General features: G+C 37.6%; 1 protein-coding gene across 2 annotated transcripts in view; it reads right to left on the reverse strand.

Annotated features, from left to right (window-relative positions):
• MLLT3 (MLLT3 super elongation complex subunit) overlaps positions 1-25,836 on the reverse strand; it is a 281,107-nt gene that overhangs the window by 73,759 nt on the left and 181,512 nt on the right. The window lies entirely within an intron of this gene.

A 25,836-nucleotide genomic window follows, 5' to 3' on the forward strand; every position in this document is an offset into this window, starting at 1 on the left:
ACGGGACAAGAAGATGCAACTCAGAGCTGCGGAGCAACCAGGAGGTGCAAGCCCGCTTCCCGGCATGCTCCACCTCCACGAGAAGGATCTCTCTTTGACTGCTCGCAGATTCACTGCAAGACACAGCCAGAGCCTCGGCCTAACAGGTGGGGACAGGCTGGGCGAGGGCCACGATGGTCCAGGAGTTCAGGGGGGCCCAGCCGTCCGCCCCGGCACGACGAGCATGGCGCTCTAACCGTCTCAGTTCAACAGGTGTTCACTGAGGGCCTGTCCTGGGAGATACACAGAAGGGTAACACACAGCCCGACTCTCAGTAACGAGGATGTAGCCGGGAGCCGTGGGGGTTCCAAGAGCCACCGATAACATGCTAGGACAACAAAAACAAGGGGGGGGGCGCCCGTTAATTCCGTGGGGGGCATGAGACAAGAATAATTCAGAAGTGTATGGAGAATTCAAACCTGAACTAGATACTTGAGGATCAACAGGGAATTACTATGAAGAGAAGAATGAGAAAGTACTTGCAGACCAGGGACTAGAGTGAAGCACAACAACGAGGGATCAAAGCACAGATTATGCTTGGGACACAGCATTCAGCTATAGCAAAGATTGAGAAGGATGCAGAAAAACAGCCAGTGGTCACAGAGTTGGGTAATATTAATCCACAGGCCGGATGACATTACATTTTAAATGGCTTTTTAATATAAAGAATCACAAGACTCAAGAAAAAATAATTCTCAATTTGAGATAAAAGGCAATTATTTTTTGCTATCCAAATTTCAAGAGCTAAGGAATAGGTCTCCCATCTACTAGCAAAGGAAAAAAAAAATGAACAGAACAAAGATTTTTACCTAATAGTTATTAAATGGACTGAAAAGTCTTCAGTTGTGCAATGATGAGGAAAGAGTTCATCACTGCCTATTCCATTCTAAATGTGTTACCTACTTTTTCACTCATATAAGTACTTCAGAATATATAACCTACACAGAACCTTTCTATTTAGGAGCAAAATTTAAATCCATACTTAACATATTTGTGAACCTCTACCATTAATAGTAAGAATAAGAAACAGAAGTAGATCCTTGACATGCAAAAATCCATACCAATACTATGAAAGAAAATCTCTTTCTTGCTTACTTCCACCTCCTAATGGAACCAATGACAAATAAATGTCCAAATTTTCAAACAGAATTTACATCTCCATGGTTTGCTTATTATGCTGTACCTCTAACTCACCCACTTAAAATCAGTGCTATGTAAGCCAATCTTGTATCCCTTCAATATCTAGCACAATACAGAAAAGATACTGGGCAGGGGCTACGCTTTTCCCTAAAATGAACAATACTTTTAGGGTCTATGCTCCCCCCCCAAAAAAAAGCATATATATGAATAAGCATCAGAAAGTAATACTCAATGTGAAGCTAACAACCAACAAAACTAAAAGGAAACCTACAGAATGGGAGAAGATATTTGCAAATGACATATCTGATAAAGGATTAGTATACAAAATATATAAAGAACTTATAAAACTCAACAAAAAAAAATAATCCAGTTAAGAAAAGGGCAGAAGACATGAATAAGCAGACATACAGATGGCCAACAGACACATGAAAGGATGCTCAACATCACTCATCATCAAGGAAATATAAATCAAAACTACTATGAGGTATCACCTCATATCCATCGGAATGGCTAAAATCAAAAACACAAGAAATGATAAGTGTTAGCAAGGATATGGAGTAAAAGGAACTCTCTTGCTTTGTTGGTGGGAATGCAAACTGATACAGTCACTGTGGAAAACAGTATGGAGGTTCCTCAAGAAGTTAAAAATAAAACTACTCTATGATCCAGCAATTGCACTACTAGGTATTTACCCGAATGATACAAAAATACTAATTTGAAGGGATACATGCACCTTGATGTTTACAGCAGCATTATTTTTTTTTTTAAAGATTTTATTTATTTTTCAACAGAGAGAGAGAGACAGCGAGAGAGGGAACACAAGCAGGGGGAGTGGGAGAGGGAGAAACAAGGCTTCCCACTGAGCAGGGAGCCCAGTGTGGGACTTGATCCCAGGACTCTGGGATCATGACCTGAGCTGAAGGCAGACGCTTAACGACTGAGCCACCCAGGTGCCCCTACAGCAGCATTACTGATAATAGTCAAATTATGGAAAGAGCCCCAATGTCCATCGACTGATGAATGGATAAAGATGTGGTATATATACATACAATGGAGTATTATTCAGTCATAAAAGAGAATGAAATCTTGTCATTTGCAACAACGTGGATGGGGCTAGAGACTATTATGCTAACCGAAATAAGTCAGAGAAAGACAGATACTATATGATTTCACCCATATGTGGAATTTTTTTTTTTTTTAAGTAGCCCAATGTGGGGCTTGAACTCATGATCCTGAGATCAAGACCTGAGCTGAGATCAAGAGTTGGATGCTTAACCAACTGAGCCACCCAGGCACCCCATAAATGGAATTTAAGAAACAAATGAACATGGGCTGGGGGGGGGGGGGCGGGGAACCAAGCAACAAGACTCTTAACTACAGAGAACAAACAGATGGTTACCAGAGGGGAGGGAGGATGGGGGAAATAGGTGATGGGGATTAAGGAGTGCACTTGTGATGAGCACCACTTGTTGTATGCAAGTGAGGAATCACTCAATTCTACACCTGAAACTAATATTATATTTTATGTTAACTGGAATTTAAATAAAAACTTGAAAAAAAAAGAGGTACTACTCAAAATGAAAAATTATTGTTCTATGTTAGTGGGACTATGTATTTTTTTCTTCTCAATTTTTTTTCTCATTTGCTCAACAACAACAAAATGACATATACCAATTATTCCATTTATTTTTCTCAAGTGAGCATTTGGTTTCAAACTTCTAAAATGGATAAAGTTACTTGCAAAGACATGCTTTTATGCACCAAACTAGCTGATTCCTTACAAAACATCTCAATCTGAAAAAAAAAAAAAAAAATCTCAATCTGAGATTTAAAAGCAGAATGCTAAAGATAGTATTCATATTACTGAAACTACATTATTTTATAAATTCTATTACAAGACATTTCCTGGCATGTTAAGCAATACTATGAATAATTAAAATAAAGTATAATGGGCAAACTAAATTAAGGAAGAACATTTGAAATCTAATATCCTTGAGTTTTTTTTTTTAATTGGTTTGTTGACTCACTGAATTTTGGTAGTTTGCGATCAGTATTCTAATTACAGCTCTAGAACACCCAAGCATTGCTGCTTAATATTCAACCTTCATGGAGTATTACACATATTTTTATAAATGTGACTTTTAAAAATACACAGATTTTTACTTACCAACATGTTTCCTAATATTACGCATTAAAAAACAGTAAATTTCAGTACCAAAAAAAAACTTCTACAGAGGTCCTTCCATGATTTTTTTTTTTTAAGATTTTATTTATCAGAGAAAGACACAGTAAGAGAGGGAACACAAGCAGGGGAACTGGGAGAGGGAGAAGCAGGCTTCCCGCCAAGCAGGGAGTCTGGTGAGGGGCTCGATCCCAGGACTCTGGGATCAGGACCTGAGCCGAAGGCAGACGCTTAATGACAGCCACCCAGGTGCCCCCCGTGATTTATTTTTAAAACCCTTTTGTAGGACAAACTAGAATTCTTAATGCAAAGTCCATAGTGGTATATGACAGACTCTTGTGTCACAGAAAGTTTAAATTCGTCTTAATTACATACATATGATGTTAAGTATAAAACTCCAGAAATTTTATAACTTTTTACTCCCACGTTGGTCTAGGTATTTAATGCCCACTGTCAGCTTTTCACCAACCCAACAAATCTTCATAAAAGCAAGGCACCCAGCTATTCTCGCACCTGCCCCTTTACCAAAAAAGCTCTCTTTTTAAATTAAGACAACTGAGAAGTAAAAAGAAAAACATATTCCGTAACACCCCAGATAAATAAAAATTTAAGAAATAACAAAATGGTGGAAGAATGGTCCCTAGTATACTGGACAACATTTTCTTTGTCCTGGGCCTTGTGATAAATGGCAAAGTTAAGATATACTGTCCCCTGACTCCAGAGTCAAACATGCAATAAACGTAAAACAGAGACTTAGATGCAAAGTCAGGAATTAAACTGTTACTGACACAGAATAAAAGCTTTTACTAATTCTCAGCCTATCTATGCCATATATATTGGAGATCAAGCTACTGGCTTTTTAAAATTTTTACTGAACTATTAACTTCAACATTAAGTGCCACTAAGCAGAACAGACTAATTACCATTCAATGCGAAGTTTACACGTGTTGTGTAATTCAAATTCTCTTTGCCTGAGGCTCATTAGGACAAACTGAATATCAATATTAGGGAGAGCAAGTGTGCGTAATTCAAGCCTCAAATATTTAAGGCAAATGAGTGTTTAAACATACATATACATATTTGCACTAACTTTACTACCTATGAATATAGGATACAGAATTTTCTTTCATCCTCTCAGATTCTACTGAATGCTTTCTTGTTCTAATTTTCTGGAACAAAATGGGTCCTTTTAATGTATAATCTCTTCTAATACTACTTGTCAGCAACTCTAGTAGATAGCTTGCGAAAAGGTCTTAACTAGTGGACAAAATAAGGTTTTCTGATTATTTGTGGCTTTCAACTACTGTGTTATCGCCATGTCTTCTTCCTAATGCCACTGATAATGCAAAGCTGATTCTTTCTCCAGCTCCTGTCTCTTCTCTTTACTTATGCTCTTATTTTTGGTCTCTGTCCTACTTCATCTAGCTTCTGTGTTGTACAAGATTTTCAGATCATTCATATCTTGTTCAGTGAAATCTGCATACGGACAAATAAACCCTCCCAGAAGAGTTTTATTTATCCAAAAGCAATAAACTCTCCTCTAAAAGTTTATTTGTCCACAGTGCATCTGAAAAGGATACTTCCTAGAAACTGTAATATAGTCCAAAAGAGTATGCATACAAAAGGCTGGGTAAAACAGTCAAAGATAAGCTTTCAAACTAAAAATCTCTCCTGTAACACCATTAAACACATGACAAATGGCACAGAAGGGTGACCATTTGAAGCTAAGAATAAAGTATAAAAATTCAGGATTCTGGGGAAAAGGAGGACCTTAAATTTGACTTACCTCCCCCAACTTTAATCCCAAATCCAATCCATTTACCTTCTTGAACCAGTCAGCTCTGGGGACCAACAGATAGTGAATGAGGCCTGAAGAATGTGGCCATGGGATGACGGGCATCTTGAAAGAGGACTGATACAGGGCTTGCTCTGCTCTGGGCTCTAAGCAAGACTCAGAAAAGTTGTGCACACAGATAATATGCACAAGTATGGCCAGCCTCCCTGCTCTAAGGATGTTCAGGAGGCGCTCAACAGGAGGGGGAAATCCCCTCTACTCTTGAGGCTGGAGATGCAAGGAGACCAGAAGGAAAGTAGAGGGTCTCCCAGGTGTATACACATGAAATACACAACATGCCTGCATCTACAGTAGAGGCTGAAATGCCTGTACCTTTCATCACTTATAGGATTACAAAAACCTAAGGTCTTCTAACAACTCAACCTGAACCCAATGCACATAAATAACATATCTAAGAGTCAGTGAGAGTATGAGAGAGCAGACCTACCAGATTTTCTGAAGGACACAGATGAAACACTGAGGTCAAAAATAGTATGATTACTTCAGAAGAAGCACAACGGAGAACAAAAAAAAATTTCCATGGATTTAAAATATTAGCTGAAATAAAATGTAAAAATAAAACCCCCAAGCTGAATAATTCAGTAGATAAATTAAAGGACAAGATAGACTCTAGACGAACCATGAGAGACTATGGACTCTGAGAAACAAACTGAGGGTTTTAGAGGGGAGGAAGGTGGGGGGATGGGTTAGCCTAGTGATGGGTATTAAGGAGGACACATATTGAATGGAGCACTGAGGGTTATATGCAAACAATGAATCATGGAACACTACATCAAAAACTAATGTATGGTGACTAAAATAACATAATAAAATAAAATTTTTTAAAAAAGGACAAGATAGACTCTAGATGATGGCATGAAGGATCAACTGGAAGAAATCTCAAAGCATAAAGTAAAGATACAAAGAGACGAAAATCATTAATGGAAAAGAGAAGAAACCTGAAGAACAGACTGAGGAGCCCTAACTGATGTACCAACCAAGGAAGAGTTCCAGAAGAATCTCTTGAAGGAGGAAAAGGAAAAGATGGGAGAGAGGTAATAAAGTAATATGGAAAAAAAGTAAAGACTGAATTGCAAGCTCACAGGGCTCTTCAAGATCCAGGCAGGACTAATAAAAGAGACACACTCAGGAACATCACGCTAAAATGCCTCAACTTTAAGGATAAAAATAGAACTTTACAAGTTACCAGAAAGAATAATTACTTAAAACTAAAAAAGAATGAAATTACATGGGACTTTATAACAGTGGAACTGAGAAGAACAGTAAAATTGAGACTGCTGGGAGAAAAAGCAGAACCACCCAAACATCCTACACACACAGTCAGTGTGAAAGAAGTGTTTGCCAAAATTTAAGGATTCAAAGAGCACATCACCCACTGCCCCATCTAAGGAAAGGACTTGAGAAGGGATTTTAACGAAACAGTAACTGAATTAGAAATGAGACCTTTCAGTGTGGGAAGATGGAGAGGAGAGGAAACAAGAGTGCAATGTACCTTGTCTTCTATACAGAACTAAATCTAAATGGATAATCAACTATCTGGAATATGTAATAGAAGTACTGAATGTGAATTCCTGACACACACACACACATACACATACAAAAGGCTAACAAAAATCTGGATCTAAAAAATTAAATTATTTCTAGAAATTTAGGTACATTAGAGAAGGTTGGAGTATCAAGGTGAGGGAAAATGCTGGTATCATTTTTACATGGTAAAATAGAAAAAACTGGATTATGAGCCAATGAAAGGGAAGGTGGTCAATAATGAAATGGAAAAGTACAGAACTGCCACATAAACAGTAGGAAACTCAGAAGTGAATATCAACTTGAAAATAAAAGCAAAATTCAGAAAAATGGAAAAAGTCACAAATATAAGTAATAAAATCAAGTATTACTCACAGAATAAAAAAAGGAAGCTGAATTCTCCCACTGAAAGACAGATTGTTAGACTGGGTTAAAAAGACAAAGGGCATATACAGACTGTAAGAAATACAACATCAAACAACTGAGAAAAGTTTTAAGATGAAGGAATGGGCCAAGAACTATCCACTAATTGGCCCCAAAAGAAAGAAAGCATGAGTGCTACATTCATATCACACAATGTAGAATTCAAAGTTAAGAGGACCAAACGCATAAACCATTTAGAAGCTATGTTATATAAAGCAAAAGGTATTGAATATATAAGAAAAACTTGAAAAACATTTCATTGAAATGAGAAATCACTAAATCTTTGTCAGAAATGGACAGATTTAATGAAATGAGCATAGACATAGTGAAACTGGCAGAAAAAACCCACAAATCTGATTTAATAATTATATATAAAACTTTCTATCTCTTGCATAAAGTTTACGATTTTATATGTGCCCATGAAACAATGAAAAAAAACAATCATAAAGGTATCATAAATGAACTTTAAAATAATCTATTTTAAATGCTTGAATGGATTATATTGGTTGGTCATACTCCAATAAAATTAGAAAAATCAAGACAAATCAGTCAGAAGAAAATAATGAAAAGACCATTTCATGTAAAAAATCTAGGAGCACAGAGGCACCTGGGTGGCTCAGTCGTTGAGCGCCTGCCTTCGGCTTAGGTCATGGTCCCGGGGTCCTGGGATCGAGCCCTGCATCGGGCTCCCTGCTCAGCGGGAAGCCTGCTTCTCCCTCTCCCACTCCCCCTGCTTGTGTTCCCTCTCTCGCTGTGTCTCTGTCAAATAAATAAATTAAAAAAAAAAAAAATCTAGGAGCACAGCAAAACATATGCTAAAAAGAAAATGTATACCCTTTATTGTATTTATTTTAAAAAGGAAAAGAAGGGGCGGGGCAAGGGGGTGCAGGGGAACCAAGTATAAGAATACACTTAGTACTCACTCTGAAAAACTAGAAAAAGATCCACAATACGCAAACATTATAATACCAAATATAATGAAGAAAGTAAAATAAACAAATTTCGTGAAGATCTATGCTTTAAAATAATGGCCTTAAATGTATATTTGAGGTTGAAATTTTAAGGAGAAATTCATCAAGTTAATTCTGACAAATTTATCAAGTTAATTCTGACTTAAAGGAGATCTACAATTTCTTTTTGATAATCAACTAGAAAAGGCGAAGTTACTTGAATTTAAAATCATGATCTACTATAAAAGAAATAAAATTGAGGAAATAGTAACAATATTTCAAAATAGGTAGATGAATACCCCAAAAAACAGCCACACAGTTGTGTTGGGGGGGAGGGGCGGTAGGATTGGGGGAATGGTGGAGCAAAGTGGACTGCTGATAATTTTTATGGGCTTTTTAGTACCATTTGACTTTATAAATGTTTTATGAATAAATATTAAGACAAGATTGTACAGCAGAAAACATCTCAACAACAACTGGTAGACTAATGAGGAAAAAAAATAACCAAAATTGATTTGAACACCAAGGCTAAAACTGGAAGCAACAAGGCCCAAAACTTAACATTTATCAGTCAATGGGTAGGGAGCTAAAAGAACATTACATGAACGGAAAAGAAATAGTACTTGAGAAGAGCAACAGGGGTCTTTCATTCAAAAACAATCTAAATGGGGCGCCTGGGTGGCTCAGTTGGTTAAGCGACTGCCTTCGGCTCAGGTCATGATCCTGGAGTCCCGGGATCGAGTCCTGCATCGGGCTCCCTGCTCAGCAGGGAGTCTGCTTCTCCCTCTCCCGCTTCCCCCTCTTGTGCTCTTTCTCTCTCTCAAATAAATAAATAAAATCTTAAAAAAAAAAAACAAAAACAATCTAAATGGCCTGTACATTAAAAGCACATCAAATATTTATACATATACGAGAAAGAAAAAGAAAAGTCTGCTGTTATAGAGCACAATGCTTTGGAAGGTTTTACTTGTTTTTATATATTTTTTTATAATGTTGTATCATTTTTGGAGGTGATACTGAACCAGGAAGTTAGAAGGAACTCTACAGTATACCTCCACAGCTCAGGGAAGAAAAAATAAAGCCTCTTCTAGACTTGACCAGGGAGGAGCAACAGACAGATTAAAGAAAATGAAGAATCACATCCTCAAATTCCTCAATTTGCCTGGATCTATATATTAGTCAACTAAATAATAAAGATATAACTACACCTACAGAAATATAGTTAAGGCTGGATTTTACACAAATGACAAAAGATACAGCAATCACCCTATTAGTAATGAACAAATAACATGAAAGAGAATCAAAAAATGATATTGATCATTCAAGGAGAGAATCTAGAAGAGTAATAGATTCCCCTCAGCCATACCAGGCTATGAGTTCTGCCAATTCTTTATTAAGACAGATTGGCCTTAATAACAGGTACAAAGAGCATGTCTGGCAAGCAAAAGAGACACACTTGAGGACTTGAAGGAGGAAGTCAGTAAGAACAGCCATTCATTTTAGGAAGATCATCTGGTAGCAATGTGGTGGAGAGGCTACAGGTGGGTACAGAGTGAAGAAAGGCCACTTAGAGGACTACTGCACTGGGGGATGGTGATCATGGTGGCAGTGAAATGCTTACTAGCCCAGACTCTGATGTAGCAGCTTTCCAATGACTAACTCAACAATCTTGTGAAGTAGCTATTATTAGCTCCATTTGACAAGGGAAGAGTCTGAGGCACAAAAACCAATGTGCCCAAAGACCTAGCTATAATTGGTGGTAGAACTGAGATTCAAGCCCAGATGGTCTGGCTTGAATGCCCATACTCTCAACCAGTATACATCCACCAATGTTTCAGAGGTCAGTTGGTTTTGAAACCAACTTGCCAACATAACCTGAGCTGGAAATGAAAAAAGGATGGGTAGAAAGGAGTAGGGGCTCAATGACTTTCAAAGAACAACACTGAACATGCCTGCCATCTAGGCAGAACTACATAAAGGAACTTCTACTTCGTTCCATTAGAGGGGGTACAACATACTAGTTTTTGGTAGGTGGCAAATAACTTATTCTGAAATCAGTGGCTCTTCCTATATATGTTTCAAGTGGCTTAAACTTTGAGTCTTTGTTACTAAATAACTATTTTAAACTTAACAGACATTAAAATGGCTATGTTCAGAGGGCTGTGCGATACTGAAAAATCAACCTTTCCTCTAATATACCTACAGAGCACATGTTATCTCCAATTATTTTATTTTATTTTTTTTTAAAGATTTTATTTATTTATTTGACAGAGAGACACAGCGAGAGAGGGAACACAAGCAGGGGGAGTGGGAGAGGGAGAAGCAGGCTCCCCGCGGAGCAGGGAGACCGATGCGGGGCTCGATCCCAGGACCCCAGGATCATGACCTGAGCTGAAGGCAGACGCTTAACGACTGAGCCACCCAGGCATCCCTCCAATTATTTTAAAGAGTATCACAAAAGTATAAGATCCATCTCATCTCACAATTAAACGTTTTCAAAATCAATGTAAAAATCTGCCACACTATATAATTTGAAATAACAGAAATGTATAGTGCTCAAATAAATGATCACCACCACAGGTGGTAGGGTAGGGAGGTCAATGAATATGAAAACTAAAGGATGCCACAGGGCCTCCATAGAAGGTATTTAAAGAGAGAGGGAATGTGAGAAATTTAGCACAAAAACAAGGAGGCAATTTTAAAGCCCCAAACAAATGATTGTACAAGGAAATATAATAACAGTACATACCTTAGCTGTTAAGAAACATTTTAACTACTCAGAACCATGCACAGTGTTTACTGATTTTCAACTTGCAGAAATTAATTTAATCAAGGGGCGCCTGGGTGGTTCAGTCGTTAAGCGGCTGCCTTCAGCTCAGGTCGTGATCCCAGGGTCCTGGGATCGAGCCCCGCATGGGCTCCCTGCTCGGCGGGAAGCCTGCTTCTCCCTCTCCCACTCCCCCTGCTTGTGTTCCCCCTCTCGCTGTGTCTCTCTCTATCAAATAAATAAATAAAATATTTTAAAAAAAAAAAAAAAAGAGGGGCGCCTGGGTGGCTCAGTTGGTTAAGCGACTGCCTTCGGCTCAGGTCATGATCCTGGCGTCCCGGGATCGAGTCCCGCATCGGGCTCCCTGCTCAGCAGGGAGTCTGCTTCTCCCTCTGACCTTCCTCCTTCTCATGCTCTCTGTCTCTCATTCTCTCTCTCTCAAATAAATAAATAAAATCTTAAAAAAAAAAAAAGAAAGAAAGAAATTAATTTAATCAGCTCTGCCACTTGCTAAGTGACTTAAATTTCTTTGTCGGTAAAATGGAGACCATATCACCTAAACCATCAAGGTCAACTTGATGATTAAATAAGTTTAATATACGTAAAGTCTTGTGTGTGTGCCTATTTGTATGCAACTTATATAATTAATTTACTTATAATTAATGTGCTTGGCACATAGCAGAAACTCTGGAAGTGCTTTCACTTACTAGTCACTACTCAGATAAGCAAGAAAACTTAAAATGTGTTATGTAACACAATGTTATCAAGTGTGACAACGAAAAAGTAAATGTTTGGATGACAAGCACAAAGGTAGAAACAGGTACAGAGAAGGGAAAGAAACTCTAGGATACTCTGAGTTTCCAAAGTTGAGAAGCAAAAGACACTGTCCAGAGTTGGTGGAACAAAAAGGTTCAATATCTAGAAAGTTAGGGATACCTAGCTGGCTCAGTCAGAGGAGCATGCAGCTTTTGATCTTGGGGTTGTGAGTTTGAGCCCCACATTGAGTATAGAGGTTACTTAAAAATAAAGTTATTAAAAAAATATATATCTCCAACTTATATCCAAGTTAAGAATTTAAAATGGTGTCACATACTAGGAGGAAAAGTAGATGGACCAAATGGGTTAGAGTCTCTTGTAGAAATAGAAGCATAAGCATATAGCTGGAAACTCTGGGCAGTAACTGTAGAGCTTTAAAAAAAGAAAAAAGAGGGGTGCCTGGGTGGCTCAGTCATTAAGCATCTCTGCCTTCGGCTCAGGTCATGATCCCAGGGTCCTGGGATCGAGCCCTGCATTGGACTCCCTGCTCAGCAGGAAGCCTGCTTCTCCCTCCCCCACTCCCCCTGCTTGTGTTCCTGCTGTTGCTCTCTCTCTCTCTCTGTCAAATAAATAAATAAAATCTTAAAAAAAAAAAAAAGATTTAAAAAAAAAGAAAGGAAAAAAGAGAAAGGAAAAGGAAAGAAGAGAAAAAAGAAAATAGAGAAAGAGAAAGAAAAGAGAGGAAACAGTTAAATTGTTTCCTTCCAGGAAGTGGAAAGAAGATGCGGGGGGGGGGGGGGGGGAGATATAGGACTTCTCGGTTTTGCTAAATACCATCCCTTGCTATTTAATTCTTTTAAACCATGTACATTAATTAATTTGATATAAAATAAATGTTTTCAACCTCCCAAAGGTACTTTTACATTCTCTCTTCTTTCATGTACCCATTTGCACTTCAGAGACTTTGTGAAATAAATTTTGCATTAGAAAAAGAGAAACTATTGAAGTAAGTGACCACTCTCTTCCTGTGTTTTAAAATTTTTTCATTTTTCCTACTGATGTAGTCTGAAAGTCTTTTTGTTTTTGAGCAAACTGCAATCAAGCTCGCTAATCTACAGATTTAGCTTAAGATACTTAGATTACATTCTGAGTTTTATTCATTATACTTATACCATTTAAAGATGAGGAAAATAAATCTATAAATCATATTTACAACTGAGAAATGGAAACAACTGAAAATTCAGTTCTAAAGTGAACAAGTAGTATGTATGTATGTATTTATTTATTTTTAAAGATTTTATTTATTTATTTGACAGACAGAGAGAGACAGTGAAAGAGGGAACACATGCAGAGGGGGTAGGAGAGGGAAAAGCAGGCCTCCCGCTGAGCAAGGAGCCCAACAAAGGGCTCGATCCCAGGACCCCCCCGCCCAAAGGCAGAGGCTTAACTACTGAGCCATCCACACGCCCCAAAATAAGTAGTATTTAAATTTTCATTTCCCTAGCCCTTTGTTCAAAAGCATTAAAAGTAAACCCAATTAATATTTTCTTCAGTATTGAAAATATATTGAAGTACTGTATTTGCATATAAATATAAATTTAACTGTAAAGTATCAATGGCAAAAATATTCAGTATTTTACAAAATAATATTCCAAGGAGACAAGATTTTAAAAAGCCCTCCTTTCTCAAATGACTAGTTTCAGCTATGTAGTATATACTATAAAATACTTTTGTTTCAGAATCCAATCTTGTTTAAAATGCTTCTATTCATATACTATAACCTGACTTGCTATGGCTTAAATTCTAAATTATAGTTAAATACTGTTAACAGCTAGTTATATTTAAAGACTTTGCAGTTTCAAGTAAACTTCTCTTTACTTTTGTGGTTTGAAACTAGAAACTTGAAGTAATAATTATATCATTTCTCTTTCTAGGTTTATATATATTTACCTTTCTACAATTTCTTTTTTCTTCAACAAGCTTTAAAACATATTGGCCAGATCATTCTAGTCTTCTCTTTTAGTACTAGCTAAATTGCTGACAATGAGGCTTGATAAGCAATTGTTACTCATAGAGAATAGTCAATCTTCAACATATATGGGGATGGAGTAGCTGGAAGTGTAAGATGAAACACAGTGCCTGGCACATAGAAATTCAACAAATCATTGCAAAAATAAAAAACCCAAACAGAGACACAATTAAATAATGGGAAAATATAATCACAGTTACGCTCTCCTGTCTCAGTAGTTATTCTTACACATTGAGTCTCCAGGATTTGGGAAGAACTATGGTAAAACTAGATGTACAAGGAGCCTAGGTGGCTCAGTCGTTAAGAGTCTGCCTTCGGCTCGGGTCATGATCCCAGGGTCCTGGGATCGAGTCCCACATCGAGCTCCCTGCTCGGCAGGAAGCCTGCTTCTCCCTCTCCCACTCCCCCTGCTTGTGTTCCTGCTCTCACTATCTCTCTCTCTGTCAAATAAATAAATAAAATCTTAAAAAAAAAAAAAAACTAGATGTACAATGGTTTCTGGGGAAAAAACCTAATTTGGGCAATATGGTGGACTCTTTGGGAACTCTCACTATAATACAACTAGATATTGGATAATTACAAAATTCTTCAGCACTGGGCTTATTTTTAAAAAAGGAAAATTCTAAGAATCAAGAGTATATGAAAGAGAAAGAAAAAGAGGAGAAGGGAGGGGTTAAAATGTGAACTGTGAATTTTACATGAGATGAGGTTGCCCAAATGGCATACAGGTTTATGTTCTCACATGTCTCCAAAGACCAAACCTGAAGTCTATAGCCTATTTGGAAACCTGAACCTCAGAGTCTCTCAGAAATTGAGGAGAAGCCTTCACAAATCTGCTATTAGAGAAAAGTACCCTGAATTCAGACTTCAGGATTCCAAAAGTTCAGTTAAATCAAATATGAACTCACAATTTAAAAATATTCCTGAACACAAAAAAAAACAAGCCACTGTGATCTGAGAGTCTGAGGAAGAGCCCTAAGGATCTTACATACAGGAATCATTAGATGCAAAATATATAATAATAATATATAAAGTGTGAAAAAAGAAAAAAGTGGGAATCCAAAAAGTGACCAAGCAATAAGAAATGAATAAGAAAGATCAGGACACTGAAAAGAAACAAATAAGACTTTAAGAAATGGGAGGGAGGAAAAAAATCACTGTTGGAATTAATATCTCAATGGATTAAACAACAAACTAAACACAGTTGAAAATAATTAGTGAACCAGGGACGCCTGGGTGGCTCAGTATTAAGCGTCTGCCTTCAGCTCAGGTCATGATCCCAGGGTTCTGGGATCAAGCCCCGCATCAGGCTCCCTGCTTGGCAGGAAGCCTGCTTCTCCCTCTCCCATTCCCCCTGCTTGTGTTCCCTCTCTCCCTGTGTCTCTCTCTGTCAAATAAATACATAAATAAATCTTAAAAAAAAAAAAAAAGAATTAGTGAACTGGAAGACAGATATGAAGAATCTGCCAGAAAGCACACAAAAATACAAGAAAATGGAAACTATAAAAGCTATTAAGAGGCATGGAGAACAGAATAAAAATAATATCTAATCAGGGACTCAGAAAAAATATGGAATACAGGTGACATAATGGCTGAGAATTTTCCAAAACCATAAAAGCCATGAATCCACAAAAAGAGTAAGTACAATATAAAAAAAGGGGCGCCTGGGTGGCTCAGTTGGTTAAGCGACTGCCTTCAGCTCAGGTCATGATCCTGGAGTCCCGGGATCGAGTCCCGCATCGGGCTCCCTGCTCGGCAGGGGGTCTGCTTCTCCCTCTGACCCTCCCCCCTCTCATGTGCTCTCTCTCTCTCATTCTCTCTCTCAAATAAATAAATATTTATTAAAAAAATAAATAAATAAATAAAGATATATACATAAATGAAAAAGAATTTACTCCTAGACACATTGTACTAAAAATGAAGAACACTAAAGACAAAAAAGATTGTAAAAGCAATAAAAAATAAGAGATCACCTACTGAAAAAAAAAAAACATATAAATGAGTGGTATGCTACAGCTGGCTAATACAGGCTTACAAGAGCCAACTCTTAAATTTTCAGGAATTCTGTGAGCCAGTTTTTTTTAAAGGTCATTAGTAGAAGTTAAATTATATAAATGTACAAGTAGAAAAATACAAAAAGCAGTTGTAAGAAATGAAACTCATCACTTCCTAATTATTTTACTACATATTATTATCTGTGCTCTCGAAGTAATTACTTATGTCTATCAATCAGAATAGGGGAAATAGTTCATAACTGTGTGCTACTGCACATTCCTCCCAGCTCAGCAAAACTGACCCAACACAGCATGAGTATTACACCATAGAAATAAACCTAAAAACCAAGACTTTCTCCCCCAGGAAGGTAACTGCTGAACATCTACTATCATAACCCTGAATTAGACTGACATCAGACTTCACAAAAACAAAATAATATTTTCAAAGTATTGCAAGTAATGTCAACCTAGAATTGTATAACCAGCAAAACCACTTTTCATAACAGAGGCAACAGTCAAAACTTTTATAGTATAACAAAAATTGAGTTTACTAACAGGAGACTTTCACTAAAAGAATTTTCATAGGATTTACTTCAGGAAGAAGACAAATGAATTGAGGAAGAAATTATGGTAGGCGCGCCTGGCTGGCTCAATCATTAAGCGCCCGCCTTCGGCTCAGGTCATGATCCCAGGGTCCTGGGATCAAGCCCCGCATTGGGCTCCCTGCTCGGCAGGGAGTCTGCTTCTCCCTCTGACCCTCCCCCCTCTCATGTGCTCTCTCTTTCTCTCTCTCTCATAAATAAATAAAATCTTAAAAAAAAAAACAACAGATGAGAAAGCTATAATTTTTTACCAACAAATTTGAAAGTAAATTCTTAGGCAAACATGACTTACTAAAACTGACCCACAAAGAAACAAAACTCAAGCATAATCCTTTATTAAACAAGTAGTTTAAAAATCTTTCCGCAAAGAAAATATCAGGCCCACAAGGTTTTACAAGCAAATTCTAGAAAAAGATAATTTCAATCTCACAAAAACTCTTCCAAAAGATGGAAAACAGAAAACATTTCTCACTTCATGTGGTGAATATTATCAAAGTAACAAAACTTGCCAAGAAGAGTAAGAGAAACATAAATGAAGAATATGGATGCAAAATTTTTGAAGAAAATATTAGTACTATTAACCCAGTTGGGAGTGGACCCTAAGAGAGCAGAATCAAATTGGTTATATCAAGAATTCCAAGAATATCCCAAGAATTTATCCCAAGAATAGTTTAGCATGATAAAAATGCTTGTCAAGCACCATATTAACAGATTAATGATGAACAAAACCATCTGTTCATCTCAAGAGATGTTAAAAAGTTGTGTGATAGAAAAAAATCCATGTATGATTTTTTAAAACAGAAAGAAAACAAAACTCTTAACAAAACAGGACTAGGAGATAAACTTCTTAACATGACAAAACGTAGCTACTAAAATCCCATGCAAACAACATTCTAAATGGTGAATTACCAGAATTATTTCCTTTAAAATAAAAAACATTTGGGGCACCTGGGTGGCTCAGTCGGTTAAGCATCTGCCTTCAGCTCAGGTCATGATCCCAGGGTTCTGGGATCGAGCCCTGCATCGGGCTCTCTGCTCAGCGGGAAGCCTGCTTCTCCCTCTCCCACTCCCCCTGCTTGTGATCCCTTTCTCGCTGTCTCTCTGTCAAAAATAAATAAATAAAATCTTTTAAAAATAAATAAATAAATAAAATAAAATCAAAAACATTTATACTTAATGGTTTACTGGTAGTCCTACTAACAGAAGACCACAAAAGGCAGGGGAAAACAAGATAGAAAAACACAAAATAAGAAAAACATGTCATTATTTACATATTATGACAGTCCACATAGAAAACTAAAGGACTATACATAAACACTAGAATTAGGGACACCTGGTTGGCTCAGTCAGTTGTGCGACTGAGACAGGTTATGAGATGGAGCCCCGTGATGGGCTCCACACTCAGTGGGGAGTCTGCTTGAAGATTCTCTCCCTCTGCCCCACCCCTCCTATGCACAAGCACACACACTCTCTCTAAAATAAATGATAATCTTAAAAAAAAAATTTTTTTACTAGAATTAATAAGTTTAGTAAGATGGTTAGAATCATCAATCTGCAAATGTAAACTGCCTATTTTTAATTAATTTTTAATTCCAGTATGTATATTTACATATCAGCAACACACAGAAAATAAGAGTCTGCTTACAAGAACAATTAAAAAAAATTAAAAGAACCTAGGAATAAACAAAAACCAGTTAGACCTTTATCAAAAATATCTTAACATTTTAACAACTTTAAAGAAAGCCTAAATACACTGATAGACTAGCTTCATGGATAGAACACTCATTAGTCACATATTCAATGCAATTTCAATCCAAATCCTAGTAGTTTTCCAAAGAACTTAAACTAATTCTAAAATTTATATGAAGAAAAAAGAATGATGTAATAGAACTTGTCACATCATATAGCAAACCTCATTTTAAAACTACAGCAATTACAACATCATGATACTACTACAGAGATCAACAAACTGACCAATGGAATAAAAATGAACCACATCCCCCCCAACAGATTCACAAATATATGAAAATCTGACATTGGACAAGGTAGGCACTATGGATTCCTGGGTAAAGTACAGACAACTCAATAAAATGTACTGGGACTGCTTTTCTATATAGGAAAAAAATTTAAATTAGACTCTTACCTCATACCATACATAAAATCAATTCCAGATGTTTGAAAATATTTAAATGTTAGACAAAACTTCTCAAACATGTTAGAAAAAAACACTGGAGATTATCTATATGACCTTGGGGTATAGAAGAACATAATAAGCAGGACACAAAAAGAACTAACCATAAAAAATCTGACCACATTAAAATTAAGAATTTCTGGGGGGGTGGGGGGATGGGTTAGCCTTAAAGAGGGCACGTTCTGCATGGAGCACTGGGTGTTATACGCAAACAATGAATCATGGAACACTACATCAAAAACTAATGATGTAATGTATGGTGATTAATATAATAATTAAAAAAAAAGAAAAATAAAATTAAGAATTTCTGTTTATCGAAAGATACCATAAACAAAGTAAAAAAGGCACTAAATAAGCTAACTAGAAAAAGATATCTACAGTAAATATAACCAATGGATCCATATCTCCAGAATATAAAAGACCCCCAACAAATAAATAAAAAAATAAGCAGAAGACATGAACGCATTTCACAGAGAAAGAAACATAACTGGCCACTGAAATGTATGCTTAGCCACATTACTAATCACTGAAATACAAGATCAGACAGTGATAAGATAATTTTATGCCTACAAAATGGGCATAGATGAACAAGTCTGACTACAAAAGAGTGCAATGGAATTTCTTTACATATTGCTGACATAGGACTCAAAATTGTTACAACTACTATATAAAATATTAAAAAGCCAAATATGTAAATGCCCTATGACTCAGCAATTCCATTTGTAGGCATATACCATAAAGCAGTATTTCTCTAAGTGGGCCGGGAGACCAGCAACATCAGTATTACTTGGATGCTTTTTAGAAATGCCAGATTCTTTTTTTTTTTTTTTTTTCAAGAATTATTTATTTAGGAGCACCTGGGTGGCTCAGCTGGTTAAGCGTCTGCCTTCGGCTCAGGTCATGATCACAGGGTCCTGGGATAGAGCCCCACATTGGGCTCCCTGCTCAGTAGGGAGTCTGCTTCTCCCTCTCCCTCTGCCCCTGCTCCTGCTCTCTCTCTCTCTCATGTGCTTGCGCATTTTTTAAAAACTTTATTTTTGAGAGGGAGCACACGTGCACGCAAGTGAGTGTGCACGGGGTGAGGGAGGGAGAGGGAGAGAGAGAATCCCAAGCAGTCTCCCCACTGAGCGCAGAGCCCTATGCAGGGCTCAATCCCAGGACTCCAAGATCAAGACCTGAACTGAAACCAAGAGCTGGATTTGGTTAACCCACTGAGCCACCAAGGTGCCCCAGAAATTCAGATTCTTAAGGCCCATCCCAGACCTACCGATTAAGAATCTGTGTAGTGGGGCACATAAGTCCTCAGGTTTACTAACTCTCCAAGTGAGTCTCACGTGCCCTACAGTTTGAGAGCCACTGATTCAGAGCATTGTTATTCAAACAGAACCTATTAGTGAGACTGGAAAGCAGTACGATGGATTGCATCACTGTCTGTAAGTCAACTGGTATAAAATAAAATAGATTGAGTCCTGTGTAGTAATGTAAAAAAAAAAAAAATTTTAATTTACTAAGCTTTTGTCTCATTTGTTTATGTATATTTATATATATGGGTCCTTTCATTATGGAGAATGTATTTTTTTTTTTTAAGAACATATTTCTTACTATGGGTCACAGTCATAAAAGTTTGAAATCCACTGCCCTAGAGAAACTCCTGCACATGTGTACTGACGACATGACCAAGGAGGTTCATAACTGTATTGTTCACAGCAGCGGGGGGGGGGGGGGGGAACAAAAACAAAAACAAACAAAAAAGGGGTGAGTCTAGATATCTAGATAACAAGGGAATGGATATGCAAATCATGCTATATGGACCCTTATACAGCAGTGAAATCAGTAACAGAACAAGAACAAATCTTACACAGTACTGAGTAAATAAAGCAAGTCACAGAAAATTACCTACAGTATTATACCATTTTCCTAAAGACCAAAAATAAGCAAAGCTGAACAAATAGAAGGACAGACACATTGGTGGTAAAACCACATTTAAAAGTTCAGGAAAAGCCAGGAGAGTAGTTGCATCTGGGAGAGGCAAAGGATGGACTAGAAAGGTATACACAGGTAGTTTGAATGGCACTACTTATGTTCTAATCCTCATTCTTAAACTGAATGATAGGTTTATGGTGTTTGTTTTGTAATTTACATATAAAACACACACAATTCTCAGATGTATCAATTATAATGTAGTAACATTTTTATGTTAAGAAAAACTTAAAACTCCTGATGTCACAACCTTACAGCCTAGCAAGAGAATTTCACATTCCAATTCAACAGATATTTATTAGGTGTTATGAACAAACCATAAACATTGTCTCGTTTAATCCTTTAAGAGGCCTGTGAGGTAGGTACTTGGCAAAGGTAGGTAGGCAGATTCTTGGCAAAGCACAGGTAGTCCAATATATGCTTGAATAATTTTACAGTGCAAAAAGAGAAAGGGTTTGATTATATGCTATACATAGCGTAGCTCTACCCTCAGGACTTAAAATGAAATAAGAGATGATTAACTCTGTTAACAGAAGGGAGCTTATGATCTATTCTTACTGTTTCTACATTCTATTACTTACTACCAAAAGTGTAATGAGAAAAATCACTTTTTTCTCTGCAAGTATCCCTGGTCAAAGGTAAAGAAACTAACAGACTATACAGGGTGGAGTTAACTAATGTACCATTTGTGTATTGCTAGAATTTCCATTTTGCCCTTAAAAGCAGTTAGCGATATGTGAGGGAGCAGCACTCTTCAGGGGGAAAAGAGGAACTACAGTAACAGAAGAAAAGAAATTACCAAGGCTTAAAAAAAAATCTGTGACACATTTAGTCTGTGCGCTCTAACAAGAACTACAGTTAAAAAAGTGCAAAGTCAAAACCTTTTTTTTCACTGAATACATATTAATGTAAATGAACACAGTTGGGGAAATGGTTGCCTTAGAAAATTATTTCCATCCTTCACAAAGAACTATTTCTATTCACAGGGCTTCTGCAAATGCATGGGTTTTTCTTGTTTTTTTTAAATTTGGTTCACTGTTGTGTCCACCCAGTGCCTGGAATGACCGAGTCCTAATAAATGCACAGTAAGGTATTTGTCTTTGAATGAATTTATACCCTAACTGAGCATTTACTATATTATATATTAGGACCTCAGGGATGACAGATCAACTATGTTATAGTCCCCCCCCACACCCCTATCCACACAAAGCTAACGTAAGTGATTAAATCAAAACAAAATGTGCCCTTCCTCTTCCTGAACAAGTCAGTCCAAAAGCTATTAGGCAGGGCCAAGCAAAGTAAGCAACAGCAGGGGAGGTGAGGGTGGTAATTATCAGGAAAGACAACTATGCAGGGTCTCAGAGCCACTAAAAACGGGATGCTCCTTGAAGAAATGGCTGAATCTAAGGCTGACACAAGCAAAATAGAAAATGAGCCTAGAACATCTTCTTGTAGCAAAAACTCAGGAAGTGTCCAAACACTGATCAGAGCATGTCAAAAAGACAAAGAAACCAGACTGAAGGGGCTCCCGTTGGCCAAATCAAGATCATTTAAGCATGAAAATAAATGATAGTAATAGATTATAACTCAGTGAAAAAGATATATATCCATGAGTCTGTGATGATATAATAAATATAAGAACAAACTTAAGCTTGGGCGCCTGGGTGGCTCAGTCGTTAAGCGTCTGCCTTCGGCTCAGGTCATGATCCCAGGGTCCTGGGATCGAGTCCCACATTGGGCTCCCTGCTCGGCAGGAAGCCTGCTTCTCGCTCTCCCACTCCCCCTGCTTGTGTTCCCTCTCTCGCTATCTCTCTCTCTGTCAAATAAATAAATAAAATCTTTAAAAAAAAAAAGAACAAACTTAAGCTTGAGGAGGAATGAGAAATTCACATTTTCTCAAAATATCTCCCAGTAAAATACTCATTAATTACAAAAAGGGGGGAAAAATAATTTACAGTGGAGGGGCCTGGCAGACACCATCTGAATCACATCATCAGAGTAACATCCCAGTCATAATGGGTACAATGAAATCATGATCATATGATCAGGTGCTTTGCCAGGAGTCTGGCATTATTTCTGTAATATTCCTGCCAGAAATGCGTATAACCTGAATCTGGTCATGAGGAACCAGTATACAAACCTAAATTGAGGGCCATCTATTAAATAATTGGCCCCGAATCTTCAAAAAATTTCAAGTTCATGAAAGTCAAGGAATTATTGTCAGTTCAAAGGAGACTAAAGAGACATGACAACCAAATGATACATTGATTCTAGACTGGATCTTTTTGCTGTAAAAATAAAGGACATTAGTGGCACAACCTGCAAAATTTGAATGGGATCTGAGGAGCAGAGGTTGGTACCACATCCATACTAATTCCTGACTTCAACAGTTGTATTACAGATGTATAAGAGAATGTCCTTGTTCGCAGGAAATAAACACGAAAGTATTTAAGGATATTGGAGCAAACCATGCTGGCAACATACTCTCAGATGGTTCAGGAAAGAAAAGCTCTTTGTACTATATTTACAACTTTTCTGTAAGTTTGAGATTATTTCAAAATAAAAACTTACGAAGTAAATAAATAATAGTATTTGGAACGGCCTATGCACAGAGAACTAAGGGACCCCTGGGAAGGGCATCAAAATCAGAGGGGGTCCAAGAAGCATCCCCAGTCTGTTCAATTCACTACACTTGGCTCTCTCTCCAAGGGCCCATATAAGAAGACTAAAATGCACCATATTCTTCTAACAAGAATCTAGATACCATCCCAAAAGGAATCAAGGCTTCCTTAAACAAATTAGATTTGTCAAGGAAATCAAGGCTTTCCTAAAGAAAGACATGGTTTGCTTTCAAAAATTCCAAATGAGTTTGTATTTTAATACCACATACAAAAGCAAAGAAAACAAACAAAAAACACACATGGTCTGAAGTCCTCACATTTCCTCTCAACTAAAACCAGTTGTTTCTGTTGAAGAAAAAAACCGTAACTTTGTAATAAATATTCAAAGATGTATTTGGCAACAACCTATCTCTGGCTTATCTGGGAAAATCTGCTCCACGTGGTAGGATTTGCTGTAGACACAAAACAGTTTTATATACATTCAACTGGACCATCTAAAGATCTACCAAAAAGACCAGCTTTCCAAAAGAGGAAGTATTTAGTTTTTGCCATCCTTGGTCTTCAGAAGCCCTTTGGGGACAGGGTCCAATAATAAAGTCTCTGGCACCCCACTAAAAGAAGTGGATGCCTTAAACTACAATAATTTTTCCTCCTAAAAGCACACTAGAGTAGCCTGGTCTGGTGGCTAGAAATTTTCCTTTTCTTTCCTTTTCCTTTCTCCCTCCCACCTACCCTCCTGCTTGCTTCCATCCTTTCTTTCATTCCTCCTCTCCTTTCCTTACCTTCAGAAACTGAGCAGGGTTATTCTAGTCCTCTGAGTTGATGAGAATATCTTATCCCCTGAAAATTGGCCAAGGGTTAGAAAGAAAAAAGAAATCCAGTGTTCATTCAATGCAAACCCAGCATTTGCATTAAACTTGGCCCACAGTAGGTACGCAAACATTTTAAAAGTACTTACACCTCTTCTCTGGATAAGGTGAGCAACTAAGCTACAAAAGGAAAATTATAAGCTTCCTGGAAGGGAATTTTTTATTGTTATGTTAATCACCATACATAACATCATTAGTTTTTGATGTAGTGTTCCATGATTCATTGTTTGTGCATAACACCCAGTGCTCCATGCAGAACGTGCCCTCTTTAATACCCATCACCAGGCTAACCCATCCTCCCACCCTGGAAGGGAATTTTTATTCTTGTCTTATCTAAACACAGAACTACCTGAGCAGGAAGAATACAGGTTGAAGGCAAAAGGGATAGGGCAAGACTCAGGGAAGTCCTCTCAAATTTGATTTTCAGAAGCAAGAAAAATTAGTTTTGTTCACAGAATTTCAATCTATGAAGCAAGGAGCAAAAGAATAAATATCTCCTACCAGAAGTCTTTCAGGACTTGAAAATTATCTTGGATTTCCTGAACCTGTCCTACCTGTCTTAGATTCAAATTCTCTGAACCATTTTTTAGATCATGTATCTTGATTCTGGAATGTGTATGTGTGTGTGAGAGAGAGACAGACAGACAGACAGTGAGAATACCAAGAAGTCAAAACAGCTTCCCCAAAGAAGTGGCAAGCCAGTCACATTAAGCTGATTCCAATTAAGTATATTACCGTCTAACTTTCCAGTCTCAAAGAGAAAATCTTTTCATATTTAAACACTCAAAGGGCGCCTGGATGGCTCAGTTGTTTAGGCGACTGCCTTCGGCTCAGGTCATGATCCTGGAGTCCCTGGATCAAGTCCTGCATCGGGCTCCCTGCTCAGCGGGGAGTCTTTTTTGCCCCTGACATTTCCCCCTCTCATGTGCTCTCTCTCTTTCTCTCTCTCTCAAATAAATAAATAAAATCTTTAAAAATAAAATAAAATAAACACTCAAAAAATCACCACTACCCCATGACTTATTTGCATCTCTACTTTCAAAAACCTGGTAGATGACAAAATTATTTGTTGTCTTTTTCATAAGCTGGCTAATGCCGAGGAAAATGACTTCTAAAGTCATGCATGTTCTTGCTTTTCAAATGAAAAAAAAAAAAAAGACTCCAAAAAGTTATGCTTGCCTCTAATTTATGGAAATCAAAAATGTAACCAATCCCCACAGAGAGGCTGATGCTGGCTTAAGAAAGTTTGGTGGTGGGAACGCAAGCTGGTGCAGCCACTCTGGAAAACAGTATGGAGATTCCTCAAAAAGTGGAAAATAGAGCTACCCTAGGGTACCCGGGTGGCTCAGTCATTGGAGTCTGCCTTCGGCTCAGGTCATGATCCCAGGGTCCTGGGATCAAGCCCCGCATCAGGCTCCCTGCTCGGTGGGAAACCTGCTTCTCCCTCTCCCACCCTCCTTGATTGTGTTCCCTCTCTCACTGTGTCTGTCAAATAAATAAAATCTTAAAAAAAAAAAAAAGAAGAAGAAGAAAATAGAGCTACCCTACGACCCAGCAATTGCACTACTGGGTATTTACCCCGAAGATACAAACGTAGTGATCCAAAGGGGTACGTGCACCCCAATGTTTATAACAGCAATGTCTATAATAGCCAAACTATGGAAAGAGCCAAGATGTCCATCAACAGATGAATGGATAAAGAAGATGTGATACACACACACACACACACACACACACACAGAGGAATATTATGCAGCCATCAAAATAACACGAAATCTTGCCATTTGCAACGACGTGGATGGAACTAGAGGGTATTATGCTAAGCAAAGTAAGTCAATCAGAGAAAGACAAGTATCATATGATCTCACTGATATGAGGAATTTGAGAAATAAGACAGAGGATCATAGGGGAAGG

Source organism: Leptonychotes weddellii, chromosome 14 (assembly GCF_054177405.1).
Source record: "Leptonychotes weddellii isolate Sample4059 chromosome 14, ASM5417740v2, whole genome shotgun sequence".
In the NCBI taxonomy this organism is placed as follows: Eukaryota; Metazoa; Chordata; class Mammalia; order Carnivora; family Phocidae; genus Leptonychotes; species Leptonychotes weddellii.